The 19,106-nt window shown below is 38.2% G+C and overlaps 1 protein-coding gene across 1 annotated transcript in view; it reads right to left on the reverse strand.

Annotated features, from left to right (window-relative positions):
- The window catches only part of C2CD6 (C2 calcium dependent domain containing 6), a 150,585-nt gene that overhangs the window by 44,137 nt on the left and 87,342 nt on the right, over positions 1–19,106 (reverse strand). The gene's annotated exons all lie outside the window — the stretch shown is intronic.

The raw sequence follows: 19,106 nt of genomic DNA on the forward strand, positions 1-19,106 counted from the left end.
CCCCTTTTTATATTTTTTCTTTATCGGCTTTCTTAATAGTTTCTTTTTTTTTTTTCTTTCTGAACCCCTTTTTATCCCCTTTCTTCCCCCTCACGATTTGGGATCTCTTCTGATTTGGCTAAAACATATTTTCCTGGGGTTGTTGCCACCCTTTTAGTATTTTACTTGGTCCTTCATATACTCATATCAGGACAAAATGACAAGCGGAAAAATTCACAACAAAAAAAAAGAACAAGAAGCAGTACCAAAGGCTAGGGACCTAATCAATACAGACATTGGTAACATGTCTGATATAGAGTTCAGAATGACGATTCTCAAGGTTCTAGCCGGGCTTGAAAAGGCATGGAAGATATTAAAGCAACCCTCTCGGGAGATATAAAAGCCCTTTCTGGAGAAATAAAAGAACTAAAATCTAACCAAGTTGAAATCAAAAAGCTATTAATGAGGTGCAATAAAAAATGGAGGCTCTCACTGCTAGGATAAATGAGGCAGAAGAAAGAATTAGCGATATGAAGACCAAATGACACAGAATAAAGAAGCTGAGCAAAAGAGGGACAAACAGCTACTGGACCACGAGGGGAGAATTCGAGAGATAAGTGACACCATAAGACGAAACAACATTAGAATAATTGGGATTCCAGAAGAAGAGGAACAGAGAGGGGAGCAGAAGGTATGTTGGAGAGAATTATTGGAGAGAATTTCCCCAATATGGCAAAGGGAACAAGCATCAAAATCCAAGAGGTTCAGAGAACCCCCCTCAAAATCAATAAGAATAGGTCCACACCCCGTCACCTCATAGTAAAATTTACAAGTCTTAGTGACAAAGAAAAGATCCTGAAAGCAGCCCGGGAAAAGAAGTCTGTAACGTACAATGGTAAAAATATTAGATTGGCAGCAGACTTATCCACAGAGACCTGGCAGGCCAGAAAGAGCTGGCATGATATATTCAGAGTACTAACTGAGAAAAACATGCAGCCAAGAATACTATATCCAGCTAGGCTATCATTGAAAATAGAAGGAGAGATTAAAAGCTTCCAGGACAAACAAAAACTGAAAGAATTTGCAAATACCAAACCAGCTCTACAGGAAATATTGAAAGGGGTCCTCTAAGCAAAGAGAGACCCTAAAAGTAGTAGATCAGAAAGAAACAGAGACAATATACAACAACAGTCACCTTACAGGCAATACAATGGCACTAAATTCATATCTCTCAATACTTACCCTGAATGTTAATGGGCTAAATGCCCCAATCAAAAGACACCGGGTATCAGAATGGATAAAAAAACAAAACCCATCTATATGTTGCCTACAAGAAACTCATCTTAAACCCGAAGACACCTCCAGGTTTAAAGTGAGGGGGGTGGAAAAGAATTTACCATGCTAATGGACATCAGAAGAAAGCAGGAGTGGCAATCCTTATAGCAGATCAATTAGATTTTAAGCCAAAGACTATAATAAGAGATGAGGAAGGACACTATATCATACTCAAAGGAACTGTCCAACAAGAAGATCTAACAATTTTAAATATCTATGCCCCTAACGTGGGAGCAGCCAACTATATAAACCAATTAATAACAAAATCAAAGAAACACATCGACAAGAATACAATAATAGTAGGGGATTTTAACACTCCCCTCACTGAAATGGACAGATCATCCAAGCAAAAGATCAACAAGGAAATCAAGGCCTTAAATGACACACTGGACCAGATGGACATCACAGATATATTCAGAACATTTCATCCCAAAGCAACAGAATACACATTCTTCTCTAGTGCACATGGAACATTCTCCAGAATAGATCACATTCTTGGTCCTAAATCAAGTCTCAACCAGTATCAAAAGATTGGGATCATTCCCTTCATATTTTCAGACCACAATGCTCTGAAGCTAGAACTCAATCACAAGAGGAAATTTGGAAAGAACCCAAATACATGGAGACTAAACAGCATCCTTCTAAAGAATGAATGGGTCAACCAGGAAATTAAAGAAGAATTGAAAAAATTCATGGAAACAAATGATAATGAAAACACAACGGTTCAGAATCTGTGGGACACAACAAAGGCAGTCCTGAGAGGAAAATATATAGCGGTACAAGCCTTTCTCAAGAAACAAGAAAGGTCTCAGGTACACAACCTAACCCTACACCTAAAGGAGCTGGAGAAAGAACAAGAAAGAAACCCTAAACCCAGCAGGAGAAGAGAAATCATAAAGATCAGAGCAGAAATCAATGAAATAGAAACCAAAAAAACAATAGAACAAATCAACGAAACTAGGAGCTGGTTCTTTGAAAGAATTAATAAGATTGATAAACCCCTGGCCAGACTTATCAAAAAGAAAAGAGAAAGGACCCAAATAAATAAAATCATGAATGAAAGAGGAGAGATCACAACGAACACCAAAGAAATACAGACAATTATAAGAACATACTATGAGCAACTCTACGCCAACAAATTTGACAATCTGGAAGAAATGGATGCATTCTTAGAGACATATAAACTACCACAACTGAACCAGGAAGAAATAGAAAGCCTGAACAGACCCATAACCAGTAAGGAGATTGAAACAGTCATCAAAAATCTCCAAACAAACAAAAGCCCAGGGCCAGACGGCTTCCCGGGGGAATTCTACCAAACATTTAAAGAAGAACTAATTCCTATTCTCCTGAAACTGTTCCAAAAATAGAAATAGAAGGAAAACTTCCAAACTCATTCTATGAGGCCAGCATCACCTTGATCCCAAAACCAGACAAGGATCCCATCAAAAAAGAGAACTACAGACCAATATCCTTGATGAACACAGATGCAAAAATTCTCGCCAAAATACTAGCCAACAGGATTCAACAGTACATTAAAAGGATTATTCACCACGACCAAGTGGGATTTATTCCAGGGCTGCAAGGTTGGTTCAACATCCGCAAATCAATCAATGTGATACAACACATTAATAAAAGAAAGAACAAGAACCATATGATACTCTCCATAGATGCTGAAAAAGCATTTGACAAAGTACAGCATCCCTTCCTGATCAAAACTCTTCAAAGTGTAGGGATAGACGGCACATACCTCAATATTATCAAAGCCATCTATGAAAAACCCACGGCAAATATCATTCTCAATGGAGAAAAACTGAAAGCTTTTCCGCTAAGGTCAGGAACACGGACAGGGATGTCCGTTATCACCACTGCTATTCAACATAGTACTAGAAGTCCTAGCCTCAGCAATCAGACAACAAAAGGAAATTAAAGGCATCCAAATCGGCAAAGAAGAAGTCAAACTATCACTCTTCGCAGATGATATGATACTCTATGTGGAAAACCCAAAAGACTCCACTCCAAAACTGCTAGAACTTGTACAGGAATTCAGTAAAGTGTCAGGATATAAAATCAATGCACAGAAATCAGTTGCATTTCTCTACACCAACAACAAGACAGAAGAAAGAGAAATTAAGGAGTCCATCCCATTTACAATTGCACCCAAAACTATAAGATACCTAGGAATAAACCTAACCAAAGAGACTAAGAATCTATACACAGAAAACTATAAAGTACTCATGAAAGAAATTGAGGAAGACACAAAGAAATGGAAAAATGTTCCATGCTCCTGGATTGGAAGAATAAATATGGTGAAAATGTCTATGCTACCTAAAGCAATCTACACATTTAATGCAATTCCTATCAAAGTACCATCCATTTTTTTCAAAGAAATGGAACAAATAATCCTAAAATTTATATGGAACCAGAAAAGACCTCGAATAGCCAAAGGAATATTGAAAAAGAAAGCCAAAGTTGGTGGCATCACAATTCCGGACTTCAAGCTCTATTACAAAGCTGTCATCATCAAGACAGCATGGTACTGGGCACAAAAACAGACACATAGATCAATGGAACAGAATAGAGAGCCCAGAAATAGACCCTGAACTCTATGGTCAACTCATTTTCGACAAAGCAGGAAAGAATGTCCAATGGAAAAAAGACAGCCTCTTCAATAAATGGTGCTGCGAAAATTGGACAGCCACATGCAGAAAAATGAAATTGGATCATTTCCTTACACCACACACGAAAATAGACTCAAAATGGATGAAGAATCTCAATGTGAGAAAGGAATCCATCAAAATCCTCGAGGAGAACACAGGCAGCAACCTCTTCGACCTCAGCCGCAGCAACATCTTCCTAGGAACATCACCAAAGGCAAGGGAAGCAAGGGCAAAAATGAACTATTGGGATTTTATCAAGATCAAAAGCTTTTGCACAGCAAAGGAAACAGTTCACAAAATCAAAAGACAACTGACAGAATGGGAGAAGATATTTGCAAATGACATATCAGATAAAGGGCTAGTGTCCAAAATCTATAAAGAACTTAGCAAACTCAACACCCAAAGAACAAATAATCCAATCAAGAAATGGGCAGAGGGGGGCGCCTGGGTGGCTCAGTGTTTGAGCCGCTGCCTTCGGCTCAGGTCATGATCCCAGGTCCTGGGTTCGAGCCCCGCATCGGGCTTTCTGCTCAGCAGGGAGCCTGCTTCCTCCTCTCTCTCTGCCTGCCTCTCTGCCTACTTGTGATTTCTGTCAAATAAATAAAAAAAAAAAAAAGAAAGAAATGGGCAGAGGACATGAACAGACATTTCTGCAAAGAAGACATCCAGATGGCCAACAGACACATGAAAAAGTGCTCCACATCACTCGGCATCAGGGAAATACAAATCAAAACCACAATGAGATATCACCTCACACCAGTCAGAATGGCTAAAATTAACAAGTCAGGAAATGACAGATGCTGGCGAGGATGCGGAGAAAGGGGAACCCTCCTACACTGTTGGTGGGAATGCAAGCTGGTGCAACCACTCTGGAAAACAGCATGGAGGTTCCTCAAAATGTTGAAAATAGAACTACCCTATGACCCAGCAATTGCACTGCTGGGTATTTACCCTAAAGATACAAACGTAGTGATCCGAAGGGGCACGTGCACCCGAATGTTTATAGCAGCAATGTCTACAATAGCCAAACTATGGAAAGAACCTAGATGTCCATCAACAGACGGATGGATAAAGAAGATGTGGTATATATACACAATGGAATACTATGCAGCCATCAAAAGAAATGAAATCTTGCCATTTGCGACGACGTGGATGGAACTAGAGGGTATCATGCTTAGCGAAATAAGTCAATCGGAGAAGGACAACTATCATATGATCTCCCTGATATGAGGGAGAGGAGATGCAACATGGGGGGTTGAGGGGGTAGGAGAAGAGTAAATGAAACAAGATGGGATTGGGAGGGAGACAAACCATAAGTGACTCTTAATCTCACAAAACAAACTGAGGGTTGATGGGGGAGGGGGTTTGGGGGAGTGGGGTTATGGATATTGGGGAGGGTATGTGCTATGGTGAGTGCTGTGAAGTGTTTAAACCTGGCGATTCGCAGACCTGTACCCCTGGGGATAAAAATATATGTTTATAAAAAATAAAATTAAAAAAATAATAATAAAAAAATAAAAAGTAATTCTTTCACATCAAAAAAAATTTTTTTTAAATTTTTTATAAACATATATGGGGATTCTGTTTTATTCACTTAGTCTATGCATGTGTTTTTATGTCAATGCCACACTATATTGATTACTATAGCTTTGTAATACAGTTTAAATTAGTAAGTGGGGGCCCTTTAGCTGGGTCCTTTCTCAAGTTTGCTTAGGTTATTTATGGTCCTTTGTAGTTCCACATGCATTTTAGGATTTTTCTCTGAAAAATGTTCTTGAAGTTTGATAAGTATTGCCCAGAATCAATAGATGGCTTGTAATGGGGACATTTTAACAGCATTCATTTATTGATCAATGAACATAGAATATCTTTCCATTTATTTGCATCTTCTTCAATTTCTTTCATTAGAGTCTTACAGCTTTCAATGCACAGATCTCTCACCTCCTTGTTAAATTTATTTCTAAGTATTTTATTGTTTTTGATGCTATCACGAATAGGATTTTTTTTATTTCTTTTTCAGATATTTCATTGTTAATATATAGACACACAATTGATGTTGTGTACTGATTTTATATCCTCCAAATTTACTGAATTAGTTCTAACAGACTTTTTTTTTTTTTATGAATCTAGGATTTTCTACATATGGAATGTTACCATCTGTAAATAAAGGCAATTTTTCTTCTTCCTTTCTGATTTAGGTGCCTTTTATTTATCTTTATCTTGATTTCTCTGGATAGGACTTCCAATACAAGTTGAGTAAGGGTGGTAAAAATGTCTTATTCCTGATATTAGACTAAAGCTTTTAAACTTTCATCAGTGAGGATGATGTTAGCTGTGGGCCTGATATATTTTGATCTCTATTATGTTGAGGTATGTTTCTTCCATACCCAATTTGTTAAGATATTTTATCATGAAAGATCTTCTAGTGAAATGTTTTTTTTTTCATCTATTGAGATGATAATTTTTATCTCTAATTCTGCTAATGTGGTATATCACATTTACTGATTTGCTTATATTGAACCACCTGTGCATCACAAGGATAAATCCCACATGATCATGGTAATATGATTACTTTAATATGCTATTGAACTCAGTTTGCTAAGATTTTGCTGAGAAATTTTTGCATCCATAATCATTAGGGATGTCAGTCTACAGTTTTTTTTTCTTGTAGCATCTTTATCTGATTTTGGTGTCAGGGTAATGCTGACCTTGTAAGATGAGTTCGGGAGTTTCTTCTTATTTAATTTTTTGGAGGAGTTTGAGGAGGATTTCTTTTCATTCTTCTTTAAGTGTTTGGTTGAATTCATCAGTAAAACCAACTGGTCCTGGGCTTTTCTTTGTCAGGAGGGTTTGGTTATTTTAATCTCCTTACTCATTATTAATCTATTCAGATTTTCTATTTATTCATGATTCAGTCTAAGTTGTATGTTTCTAGGAATTAGTTCATTTCTTCTAGGCAGTCCAATTTGTTGGCATATAATTGTTCACAAGAGTTTCTTATGAGTCTATGTGTTTCTGTGATATCATTTGTAACATGTTTCGATTCCAATTTTATTTGAGTCTTCTCTTAGTTTATCTCTTCAAAAACCTGCTCTTAGTTTCATTTATCTTTTCTATTGTTTTTCTGGTTTCTATTTAACTTATTTCTTTTTGATCTTTCTTATTTCCTCTTTCTGCTTTGGCCTTAGTTTGTTCTTTGTTTTTCTAGTTCCTTGAGGTGTAAAGTTAGGTGTTTTACTTGCAATTTCTCTTTTTTCTTAATTTAGGCATTTATCACAAGTTTAATCAGATTAAATTGTAGATCTCTTTTTCTTTTTCAGTGTATGTTTATTTCCTCTCCTGCATCCACATTTTTTTTCCTTTCCCTTTTTCTTCTTCTCTGTCTTCACCTCTATTTCCTCCTTCTGCTGCTGCTTTTTGGTAAGACTATTTCTCATCTCATTCTATAACACTAGTCTAAATTGGATATCAAAAGTAAACTAAGGCAGGGGCGCTTGGGTAGCTCAGTCCATTAAGTGTCTGACTTCAGCTCAGGTCATGACCTTGGCATCCTGGGAGTGAGCCCTGCATTTGGCTTCCTGATCAGTGGGGAGTCTTCCTTCCCCCACTCCTTCCCCTACTTGTGTTCTCTCTCAAGTAAATAAATCTTTTTTTTTTAAAGACAGCAATGCAAGACATCAAAGAACATGAGAAATCACTGAAATGTGACACTACACACCAAAGGAAAACAATAATTTCTCAGTAACTGGCCAAAAAAATGGAGCTCTGCAATCTTCCCAATAAAGAATTCAAAATAGTTGCTTTAAGAAAGATCAGCAAACAACAAGAAAACAGAGACAAACAATTCAACAAAATCAGGAAAACAATATAAAAACAAAATGGTAAGTTTCATAGAGGAAATAGGTCATAAAAAAGAACCAAATAAATTCTGAAGCTGAAGAAAAAGTGAAATAAAAAATGCAGTAGAGAAATGGAATCTGGGAACTCAGATTATTTGTAACTAGCTATGACACAAAAATAGAACATAAATCAACAGAATAGAATAGAAAGTCAAGAAATAAAACCACAATTATATGGTCACTTAATCTTCAACAAAGGAGGCAAGCATATCCCATGGGAAAATGACAGTCTCTTCAACAAATGGTACTGGGAAAACCGGACAGCTACATGCAAAAGAATGAAATTGGACCACTTTCTTACCCCATACACAAAAATAAACTCAAAATGGATTAAGAACTTAAATGTGAGACCCAAAGCCATAAAAATCCTAGAAAATAACATAGGCACTAATCTCTCTGACATCAGCTGTAGCAACATTTTTCTAGATATGTCTCCTGAGGCAAGGGAAACAAATGCAAAAATACACTACTGGGACTACAAGCAAAATAAAAAGCTTCTTGGGGTGCCTACGCAGCTCAGTCAGTTTAGCATCTGCCTTTGGCTCGGGTCATGATCTCAGGGTCTAGGATCCAGCCCCACATTGGGCTTTCTGCTCAGCAGGGAGTCTGCTTCTCCCTCTCCCTTCATGCATTCTCTTAACTAAATAAATAAAATCTTTAATTAAAAATAAAATAAAATAGAATAAAAAGCTTGTACAGCAATGGAAACAACAAAACAAAACATCCTATAGAAAGGGAATATATTTGCTAATGGCAAAATCAATACAGGCTTAGTATTCAAAATATACAAAGAATTTATAAAACTCAATGTCCAAAAAACCAAATAATCCAGTTAAAAAGTGGGCAGCAGACATAAGACATTTCTCCAAAGAAGACACATGGATGGTCAACAGACACATGAAAAGATGCTCAACATCACTCATCATTAGGACATACAAATCAAAACCACAATGAGAAATCACCTCACACCTGTCAAAATAGCTAAAATTAAAAAAGCACAAGAAACAAGTAGTGTTGGCAAGGATGTGGTAAAGAGGATACCCTTGTGCACTGTTGGTGGAAATGCAAACTGGTATAGCCACCATGGAAGACAGTATGGAGGTTCCTCAGAAAGTTAAAAATAAAACTACTCTGTGATCCAGTAATCACACCACTGAGTATCTGCCCAAAGAATATGACAACACTAATTCAAAAGCTATAAGCACTCTTATATTTATTGCAACATTATTCACAATAGCCAAATAATGGAAGAAACCCAAGTGTCCATCAATCGATGAATGGATAAATCTGTAACGTATATATATTTATATATATGGAATATTATTCAGCCATAAAAAAGAATGAAATCTTGCCATTTGCCACAAGATGGATGGATCTGGGGAGTATAAAACTGTCCATTATCAAAGACAAAGAGGGTATTTTAAAAGCAGGAAAAGAAAAATAATTCCTTACATACAAAGGAGTCCCCATAAGGCTATCAGCAGAGACCTTGCCAACCAAAGTGCTGAAAGAACAAAAATCTGCCAACCAAGAATATTTTACTCAGAAAAACTGTCCTTCAGCAATGAAAGAAATACTTTCCCAGAGAAACAGAAGCTGAAGTAGTTTATCATCATTAGATCTGCCTTACAAAAAATGCTGAAAGTAGTTCTTCAAAATGAAAAGATGCTAATTAATAACATAAAAAACAAATGAGAACATAAAACACAGTTGTAATGGTAAGTATACAGCCAAAATTGGAACAGTCTAACACTACAATACGAAGGTATATTATCACTTAACTCTAGTATAAAGGTTAAGGGACAAAGTATTAAAAATAACTATATAATAATCTATGAATGGATTCACAATATTAGAAGAGGTAAATTGTGGCAAAAAAATAAAATGTGGCAAAGAATGAAACTGGACCATACATAAAAAAAAAAAAAAAGAAACTGGACCATACACAAAATAAATTTTTTTTGTGTACACCATACACAAAAATAAATTCAAAATGGACTAAAGACCTAAATGTGAGATCTGAAACCAAAAAAAAGTCCTGTAAGCACAGGCAGTGATTTCTCTGACATTAGCCATAGCAGCTTCTTTCTAGATAAGTGTCCAGAGGCAAGGAAAACAAATGCAAACTACACTATTAGGACTATATAAAAATAAAAAGCTCTTATGTAGCAAAGGAAACAATCAACAAAACCAAAAGGCAACCTATAGAATGGGAGAAGATATTTGTAAATGACATATCTGATAAAGGGCTGGTATCCAAAATATATAAAGAACTTATAAAACTCAATGCCCTAAAAATAAATAATCCAATTAAAAAATGGGCAGAAGACATGAATAGATATTTTTCCAAAGGAGACATACAGATGGCTGACAGACACATGAAAAGATGCTCAACATCACACAAAATACAAAATCAAAACTACAATGAGATATCATCTCACACCTTTTAGAATGGCTAAAATCAACACATGAAACAACACTTGTTGGCAAAGATGCAAAGAAAAAGGAACACTTGTACACTCTTGGTGGGAATGCAAACTGAAGCAACATCTATGGAAAATAGTATGGAGTCTCCTCAGGAAGTTAAAAATAGAACTACTCTATGATCTAGCAATTTTACTACAAGATATTTATCCAAAGAATACAAAAATACTAATTCAAAGGAATACATGAAGTTTACAGCAGCACTGTCTACAATAGCCAAATTATGGAAGTAGCCCAAGTGTCCACTGACTGATGGATGGACAAAAAAGATGTGGTGTACACACACATATATATGTATATACATATATATGTATATATACACAGACACACAAAATACACACACACACACACACACACACACACATATATACACAATGGAATATTATTCAGGAAAAAATGAAATCTTGCCACTTACAATGATGTGGATGTAGCTGGAGTCATCTGAGTGGACTGAAAGTAATATTGTAGCCTGAAAAATTATGAACCAATTACCACCAAAGGTGTCCCAAAGTCCAATGCTGAGAGGAGGTGGGATACTTGCAATGTAAGCTCTCCTACCATAAATGGGTCAACATTTGGAAGGAATCAAGTTGGGCATTCAGTGGTAGCCTAGTCTACACATCAGAAACTTCACCAAAGTTGACTTCTTTACTTTGTTCCCAGCTATGAAGGTGGATGTGTTGCTGTATCCAGTATAACAATAACTCCAGGCAACAAAGGTGGCAACTTGGGGAGTAAAGGTTCAATCAGCAGCTTGACTCCAGTCAGTCTCATCAAGAACTTACTGTTCTGCATAAGTGACCTGGGTGGTTCTTTTCATAGTAGTAATGTGGTTCTGTAGTTTGCAGTCCCAAGAAAAGTGTCTTCAATCTGGCAGTGTGTGATTTTCCAAATGATGAACCAGGCAGCTGAGCCATTGGCACAGCCAAGAAGTAAGTAAAAATATAACAAGGTTCTTAAGAGTAGCACTGGCCAGAGTTCTGCCCAACAGAGTCAAGTATCACATCCATTTTTGCTTCTGCATAGCTGACCCTTAAACAGCCATAGTAGCTAATTGACACCATCAGGTTTCAGATTAGCTGAACCATCAGTGAACTTTGCCTAGGTATATAGTGGTACCTCTGTGAATCCCAGGGCTCCCCTGAGTCATTGGCTTTGCTTCAGGTGGCAAATGGAGGGTAAGTTTGGGGTCAAAATCAGTAGCTTCTACTTTTTCATGCAAAACCAGAATGATGCTAGGACCAAGTCAGATGCACCCCTCTAACATACTACTACCACTTGGCCAGTAAAACCAACTGGTTTATAGACCCCACTCAAAGCATGCTGAATGCTTAATGATGTATATAGAGTGTCTCATACCCACAGTTTAAAAATATGCTGGGCCTCCTTTTTGGTGATAGGTGGTTGGAACAACAGCACTTTTTCTTTGACTGCTAAAAGAATTGAGAACTGTGAATCTGTCCATATAGTCCCAAGAAAATCTATTTGGCAAGCAGGTCCTTGAAGTTTTCAGGGTTTATCAGCCACCCCTCAAGGCAGCCATGGGTGAGAACTGAGCTACCAAGACAGTGACTTTTGACTTGCTAACCAACAGAACATCTTTAGAAATCAGAGGGTGGAGGCACTCACATATATCCTGATCCACCATTGTGGCAAATGACAAGGACTTCTATACCTGTGGCAGTAATCCTGAATGGGAGAATGTCTTCTGACAATCTGTGAGTGTCTATGCTATGCATGCAACACATCAATTTCATTATATGGTTAGTGGTGAGCACTATAACAGTACATTGGATCAGCAGAGAGGATCCTACCCATTAGGTCACTTTAACTTTCTCCCCCATTGCAAGTTTTGCCCAAACTCAATCAGCTGATTTCAGGTATTTTTCCCCCTCCTGTAACACAGACTTTCCTTCATGCTAGGGGCTACCAACAGTTAGAATAGCCATCAGATGATTATTATTTCCAGATTGGGAGCACTGGAAGAAAAAGGGTGTGAGGGAGGCTAGCCTGTGGAGGACATCTAGAGCAACTAGAAGGTTTTTGTTTCTTGTTTTTTTAAGTAGGCTCCATGCCCAGCATGGAGCCCAAAGTGGGGCTTGAACTCACCACCCAGAGATCAAGACCTGAGCTCAGATCAAGAGTAGATGTTTATCTCTCTGAGCTACCCAGTTGCTCCTAGAAGGCTTTTGTTTCTATTTTGGCCCTTTATCTTATCTCAACATCAGAACCCTCACCTCCCTCATGTACCATCCTGCTTTCAGAGTGCGTCTGTGCTCAGGGGCTCAGACCCACTCACGGGTAGAAAGTAGCAGGTAAGTAGGTGTCCTAGCTAAGTATGAAAATCACATGCAAACTAGCTTGACCCTCAAATGTCAGTGGTATGGCAAAGGTGGTGTTGGCAGTGTACAACACAGCATACCAAGTGCCATCACTCTTGTGTAGTAGATAGTTATAATCACAATATCTGAAACAGCTGGGGCACAGAAGCAACAAGTGGATTCAGTTGGTGATAACTCTAAGTCTCCAACTTCAATAGTGAGTTCACTGGCCATACAGGGATGGGGTATTCAGATAACGCTGCTCTTACTTTCCCTGCTGCCTTTAAATCCTTAATGAAGGCTGTGATTTCCCTATTTCTTCTAGGATTTTGGTCTTTCTGTTGGACCATCTGAAAGGGCACAGGGAGATGAGTTGGGTAGCAACTTACATGTCCCACCAGCACTTCTCTACATGTGGCTCTATAAGATGGAGACAGACAAGTATATAACATAATAATTCCTACCACATATTCAGATGTGGAAACAACAGTACATTCAATTGACCTACAGAGACCCATCTAGAAGGTGATATTAATTTCCTTCTCTATGGTGAACACTGCCCCAACCCTGTAAGTTGAATCCAGCTTATTTTTTCTTCCATACATCTGGATAAGATAGAGACTTGAACATTCATAACCAACAAACCCATAAAAGATTGGGTCCCCACCCTCTCTGAAATTCCCCAGTGCAGTGGCTGCATAGAACCTTCTATCCCCTTTAGGGACAGGAAGATTTTGGCTCCACCTTAAATCATGTTTCTCTTTAAAGCATCTGGGATCAGGTTAAGAGGAAAGGAAGGTGTCAAGGTATTCAGAAGTAGGGGGCCACTCCATGCCATCTAATAAGACTTCACGTTTACTTTTGGTTTGGAGCTGTGTAATAGCAACCCGCGGTTCAATCAAATGAACTTCTAATGTTGCTGGTCTGTCCAACACTCTATATCAGGCAACAAGGTCTTCATAGTTGACACCATCTACTTTGCCTTTGGGAATTATTTGATTTGAGAGCTGTAGCCACACTGCTTTCTGGATAGATCCATGAGGTGTATGTGTCCTCAGGTGACTTAAGCTTGTTTGGCTTGCACAGTAATGATGCACTGTGTGAAGTCCACTTCAATCGAGGGCATCTGCGGTCCCTTTAACATGATGACATCTCAAATTCTTCCCTGGCTTCCACATAAGGGTTGAGGGAGTTTTCCACGGCACCAGAGCTGACTTCAAGAATTTCTGTTTCTTTGGGTCTGTTGCTTTGAGTCAGTGGATCGTCATCGGCGTTGTGTACACAATTCGAGGTAGTAAGTGCCCGAACACTAGTCAATGCCTATTATGATTTACCACCAGGGTTTGTCTGTCTCAAGATAGACAAATCTTTTAGCAGCCAGAACTCAAGACAAAAAACTGAGATCTCTCACTGTTATTTTGGAATGGATACAAGATTATCACCATATACTTCAGGAATACTTACCCTCCTAAGATGGCCCAGCCATGGCCATCCTTCTTTTATAGATATTATATAGCCTACATGCTCATCTCCCAAGAAAACCAGCCAAAGTTTTAATGATTCGCTTGGTTTCTGTCCATAACAGTCATGAATTTCCACTCTCTGATCCTGAGTGTAGGTATGCAACTCTGTAACTGTTGTCTAAGAGCAGAATCCTCTGCTCACTCAGGATTGACCTTGGGACTAATTGTTAAAATGGGACAGACATTGAGGTGGATCATCAGACCGGCAAGGAAGTCTCTCTCCCTGAGGATAATTAGCAACATCCAGGGAACTGTTCAGGCAGCTGTTTTTAAGCCTAATTCCCAACACTTAACTTGCAACCATCTCTCCAATAGTCTAGAGTTAAGGACTATTTATTGACTGACTGATCATACAATTTGATCATCACTTTCCACCAATTCCTGTGGGCTTCCCCCAAATGCAACTGATCAGACCACAAGGTTCTGGTCCTTCATTCAGTATCCCATACTGTCACCAAAGCTGTCAAGAATGTACCGTGCTTGTAAGATAACTAGTTAGCTTGTCACAGTTCCATGGAGGCTGATAGAAGAAGTAAGTTTCCTGGGTCAGAAACAAAAGTTTATTACTCAGAGTAATCACAGCAGCCAGAGTATAAGCATTTTTACATCAATTCCCCAAGCCTGATTCCCAAAGTAATGCAAAGTGAGCCAGATAACAAGATCACATGCAACTGATTATGTTATAGGAAAAGAATCTCTCAGAAGAACCATGGAGAATGTCTCCCAAAAATACGGAAAGATTTATGAAATGATGCCACCAAATATTAACACTGGTAATTTCTGGATGGTAGAATTATGGCTCTTTCTTACATTTGGGGGGGATTGCTTGAATTTTAATAATAAGCATACATCATTTTCAATTTTGTACTTTAAAAATGCATGATGAACCTTCAGATCAAAATGAAGCTTTGAATACAAAGCTGCTGTGAAATGAGCAAAAAAACAAAAACACGGGAAACTGTGTATCAACTATACTGCAAATTTTAAAAAAAATTCAGAGCTAAAAAAATAGAGGAAAATATGCATGCATACCAGAAAACTGGGAATATTGCTAGTTAGAGTTAGGGCAGGAATTAGTATTCCTCTAAAATGGTTTAACAAAAAAAGCCCTACTATTAATTAAAGTGTATTTATGGGTAAGGAACCAATAATGAATGTTGAGGGAAACACTGAAAAGATGTTACCACTCCAGGCAAAGCCTGGTAATAGCTGGAGTCATGGAGCTGGGGCCGCTCAGCTGAAGATGTAGATATGAAGGAAAATTTATTGTCAGAACCACAGCACCAAGGCAGGAAAACAGTAGGACAGAAAAACTCAACTTTTCTTTCCCTATCGACCTGCAATGTTCTGCCAGTGTTTGTCATTTCCTGGACCTAACAAGAAATCAGCCAGGATGACAGTCTCATAAGGCATTCCAAAGCAGTTACCTTCTTGGAGCATAAAACAAAGAAGGGCAGACAGCAGACCAAGGTGGGGACAAGACAGAAAATAAGCACGGGTGCTCAACAGTCCAAAAATGTTTCTACTATGGTCAAGATGAAAATAGATTAAAAGCCTAACAAAACCACCTGTAATTTACCATATTCAAGTGAAGACTGACTTGGAAGAAAGTGGACAGAACCTTCCACTCCTCAATAGAGACACACATTTCTTCAAGCTCATAGTACATGCAATTAGTCTAGGGTGCCCAGCTAAGTCAAGGAATGTTGGCTCAATGAATATGAAAACACTGAAAATTCAGTGATGTTCTCTGAAATGTATTGCTTCCAATTATATATATATATATATATATATAAATATTTTTTTTTCTGTTTCTCATAGGCAAATAAAAGCCTAAGAGAGCAATATTAAAACCATTGAAAATATAAAATGACTCCTTTTCCTTTTTCTGGAAAGGAAGGATTTAAGTAAACTATCTCCGACAAAATCCATCTCAGATACTACTGGACAAACAGATCTTCGAGAAAACAGTATGAGCAAAGAGAAAAATGATGAGAAATTTTAAAATTATCTGTTTCAAAAGAAGGTCTACTTCAATTAATTGGAAAAGTTCTCCTACTCCAAAAATCATGGAAACTATTTTTTATCTCTATTTTTATAGTCTTAATTAGTTTGAAGAATTCACAGATGTAATTAGATTAGAAAAGCTTCTAGGTGAAAAAAATTACTGAGTTAAAAAAGAAAGTGGATAAACTAATTGTAAAGATGCATTTCATATATGCATGAGTTGGGTTGATTCAAAGAGAAGAATTAGCAAAGATAATGAATTTGAGAGATCATGGAATATTTCCCACCAGTTCCATCAATCATCATGCAAGGGTTTACATTTCATGAATGAAATTGATAGCATAAGGAAGGCAGTTAAATTCAACAAATTAATAAAAGGTTAGTGGCATCACATAACACAATTCCATCTTCCTTAATCCTAGTTTTCCGTAGGCACTAGAACATGATTGCTCAAACTCTCATTCTTTCACCTGCCTTGATCTACCTATGATGCCTAGGACTGAAGCCAAACATCTTGTGACCATAAAGTGACAAGCAGGAACATGAAAAAGAGGAAAGGTAAGAGCCTGTTCTGGTCTTTAAAGACATTGTTAAGCCATTGAACCAATGACAGAAATCCTTGCCTCCTGAATTCATTGATTGGGTTCCAATCAGGAAAATGTGGTTTCAAGGTCAAGATCACAAGGGTGTGACTGTAAGATCTCTTGTTCAGATCTCAAAAAGTTTTTTTTTTTTAATAAAGATTTTTATTTATTTGACAGAGAGAGAGAGAGCGAGCACAAGTGGGCAGAGGGTCAGGAAGAGGGAGGAGGAATCTCTCTGCTGAGCAGGGAGCCTGACACAGGTCTTGATCCCAGGACCGTAAGGTCATGACCTGAGCTGAAGGCACCCGCTTAACTGACTGAGCCACCCAGATGCCCCCAGATCTCAAAAAGTTTTAAAATAGTGTTTCACAGACCCACTCGGCTAAACAAAAAATATTCTAAGTATCTTAGGATAGCCTGTTAAATCCTCTTGGCTGGTTAAGACAGCATCTGTGATTCTTTTTTATTTTTTTTTAAGATTTTATTTATTTGAGAGAGAGAGATCACAAGTAGGCAGAGGCAGGCAGACAAGTGGGTGGGGGGAAGCAGGCTCCCCCACTGGGCAGGACCTCAATCCCAGGATCCTGAGATCATGACCTGAGCTGAAGGCAGAGGCTTAACCCACTGAGCCACCCAGGCACCCTGAGCCTCTATGATTCTTAAGGATATTGTACTACAGCACCTTGGCTTTCAACCAAAGGCAAACTGTGGCCTGTCTTAAAGATATTCAGAAGTGTAACAGTTGGCTAAGATCATAACTTGATAATACAGAAAATCACAAATTAAGAATCATAGCATCTGGGACAGGAACAGAGACAATTTAAATGGAAAGAGGTTTCTGAACCCTCGGCCTTCGGCTTTCTACAGAGAAGACAGAGGCTGCAAAGTTACTCAGTTACCAATATAATCTCTTTCTCATGGAAAGAGAAGGTAAAGCCAAGCCACGAGGGTAGAGGCAAGAGCTTCAAAATTACTATGGCTCACTCACTGACTGCTGTACGCTTCACTTTCCCCCTCTTCCACCTTTGGAATATAAGTGCCTATGTGTTTTCCTGTTCCTTACTCACTGCGTATACAGGACACAGATAACTGGTCTCTTCAATTCACAGATTTTAAGACTGAGAGGTGCCATACTCAAGCAGCCTCATCCACCTGGATATGATTTAGATGCTCAAATTCTGTACTTCAAGGCCAAGCCTGATGCAGCAATAGTATGAGGCAAGGATCTTAGAAGGGGAGTAAAAATAGTTTGCATGTGGGAGGCACATGAATGACTTGTGGGTATATATAGTTAATTTGTGGCAGTTAAATCTCCAAATGTGAGCCCCCAATGAACATCACTTTCTAAGATTCCTGCCCTTCTGCAGTCCCTTCCCATACTGAATCAGGCTTGAGCATGAGACTTGCTTTAACTAACAGAATTCAGTAGAAATGACCCTGTGTTTGTTCCATGCCTAGCTCTTATTTTTTTTTTTTTAATTTGACAGAGTTCACAAGTAGTCAGAGAGGGAGGCAGAGAGAGAGGGGGAAGCAGGCTCCCCGCCGAGCAGAGAGCCTGACTCGGGGCCTGATCCTAGGACCCTGAGATCATGACCTGAGCCGATGATCTCTGGGGTCTGGCACTGAGCCCCACATTGGGCTCTAGCCCCATGTTGGGCTCCAGGCCCGCACTGGGCTCCTTGCTTAGCAGGGAACCTGCTTCTCCCTCTCCCTCTGCCTGTCACTCCCCTTGCTTGTACAGACACTCTATCAAACTAATTAATTAAATTAAAAAAAGAATTATTCCCCAAATAGAGATATTTAATGAAATTATCTTAGAATTTGGAAGAGAATTTAGAAATGACCTGATATGATCTACCATTCAACAGATGAGGAAATAGGTCTAGAGGTTTAGATGTTTAGGTGGTTTAGGTGCCCAAGTTTGCTGGAGTATTTGGAGGCAGAACCTTAGTTAGAATTCAGATTGTTTACCCATTGACCAGTATACATTTTTACACTGCTTTAGGAGCTACCTATAATAGTGATTCAAATAAGAAGTAAAGATCTAAATAGAGTAACTGTCATTTTGAGAAGTGCTTTAACCCTTTGAATTTATATTCAAATCATTCTCATTTTAAACTAAAAAATTATTTGTAATAAGAATGTTATTTTCTCTAACAGTTTTATTAAAAATTTCCACTGAAATAATTTCCCCAGATTTTGAATTTCCTTTGAATTTACATCTCCCTGTTGTTACACTTTCAGCTGAATTTTATACCCACCCATGAGACTAGTTTGTACTACGGGTATCTCACATCACTCTGCTTTTCCTTCA

The sequence above is a fragment of the Lutra lutra genome, chromosome 3 (assembly GCF_902655055.1).
Source record: "Lutra lutra chromosome 3, mLutLut1.2, whole genome shotgun sequence".
NCBI classification, from domain to species: domain Eukaryota; kingdom Metazoa; phylum Chordata; class Mammalia; order Carnivora; family Mustelidae; genus Lutra; species Lutra lutra.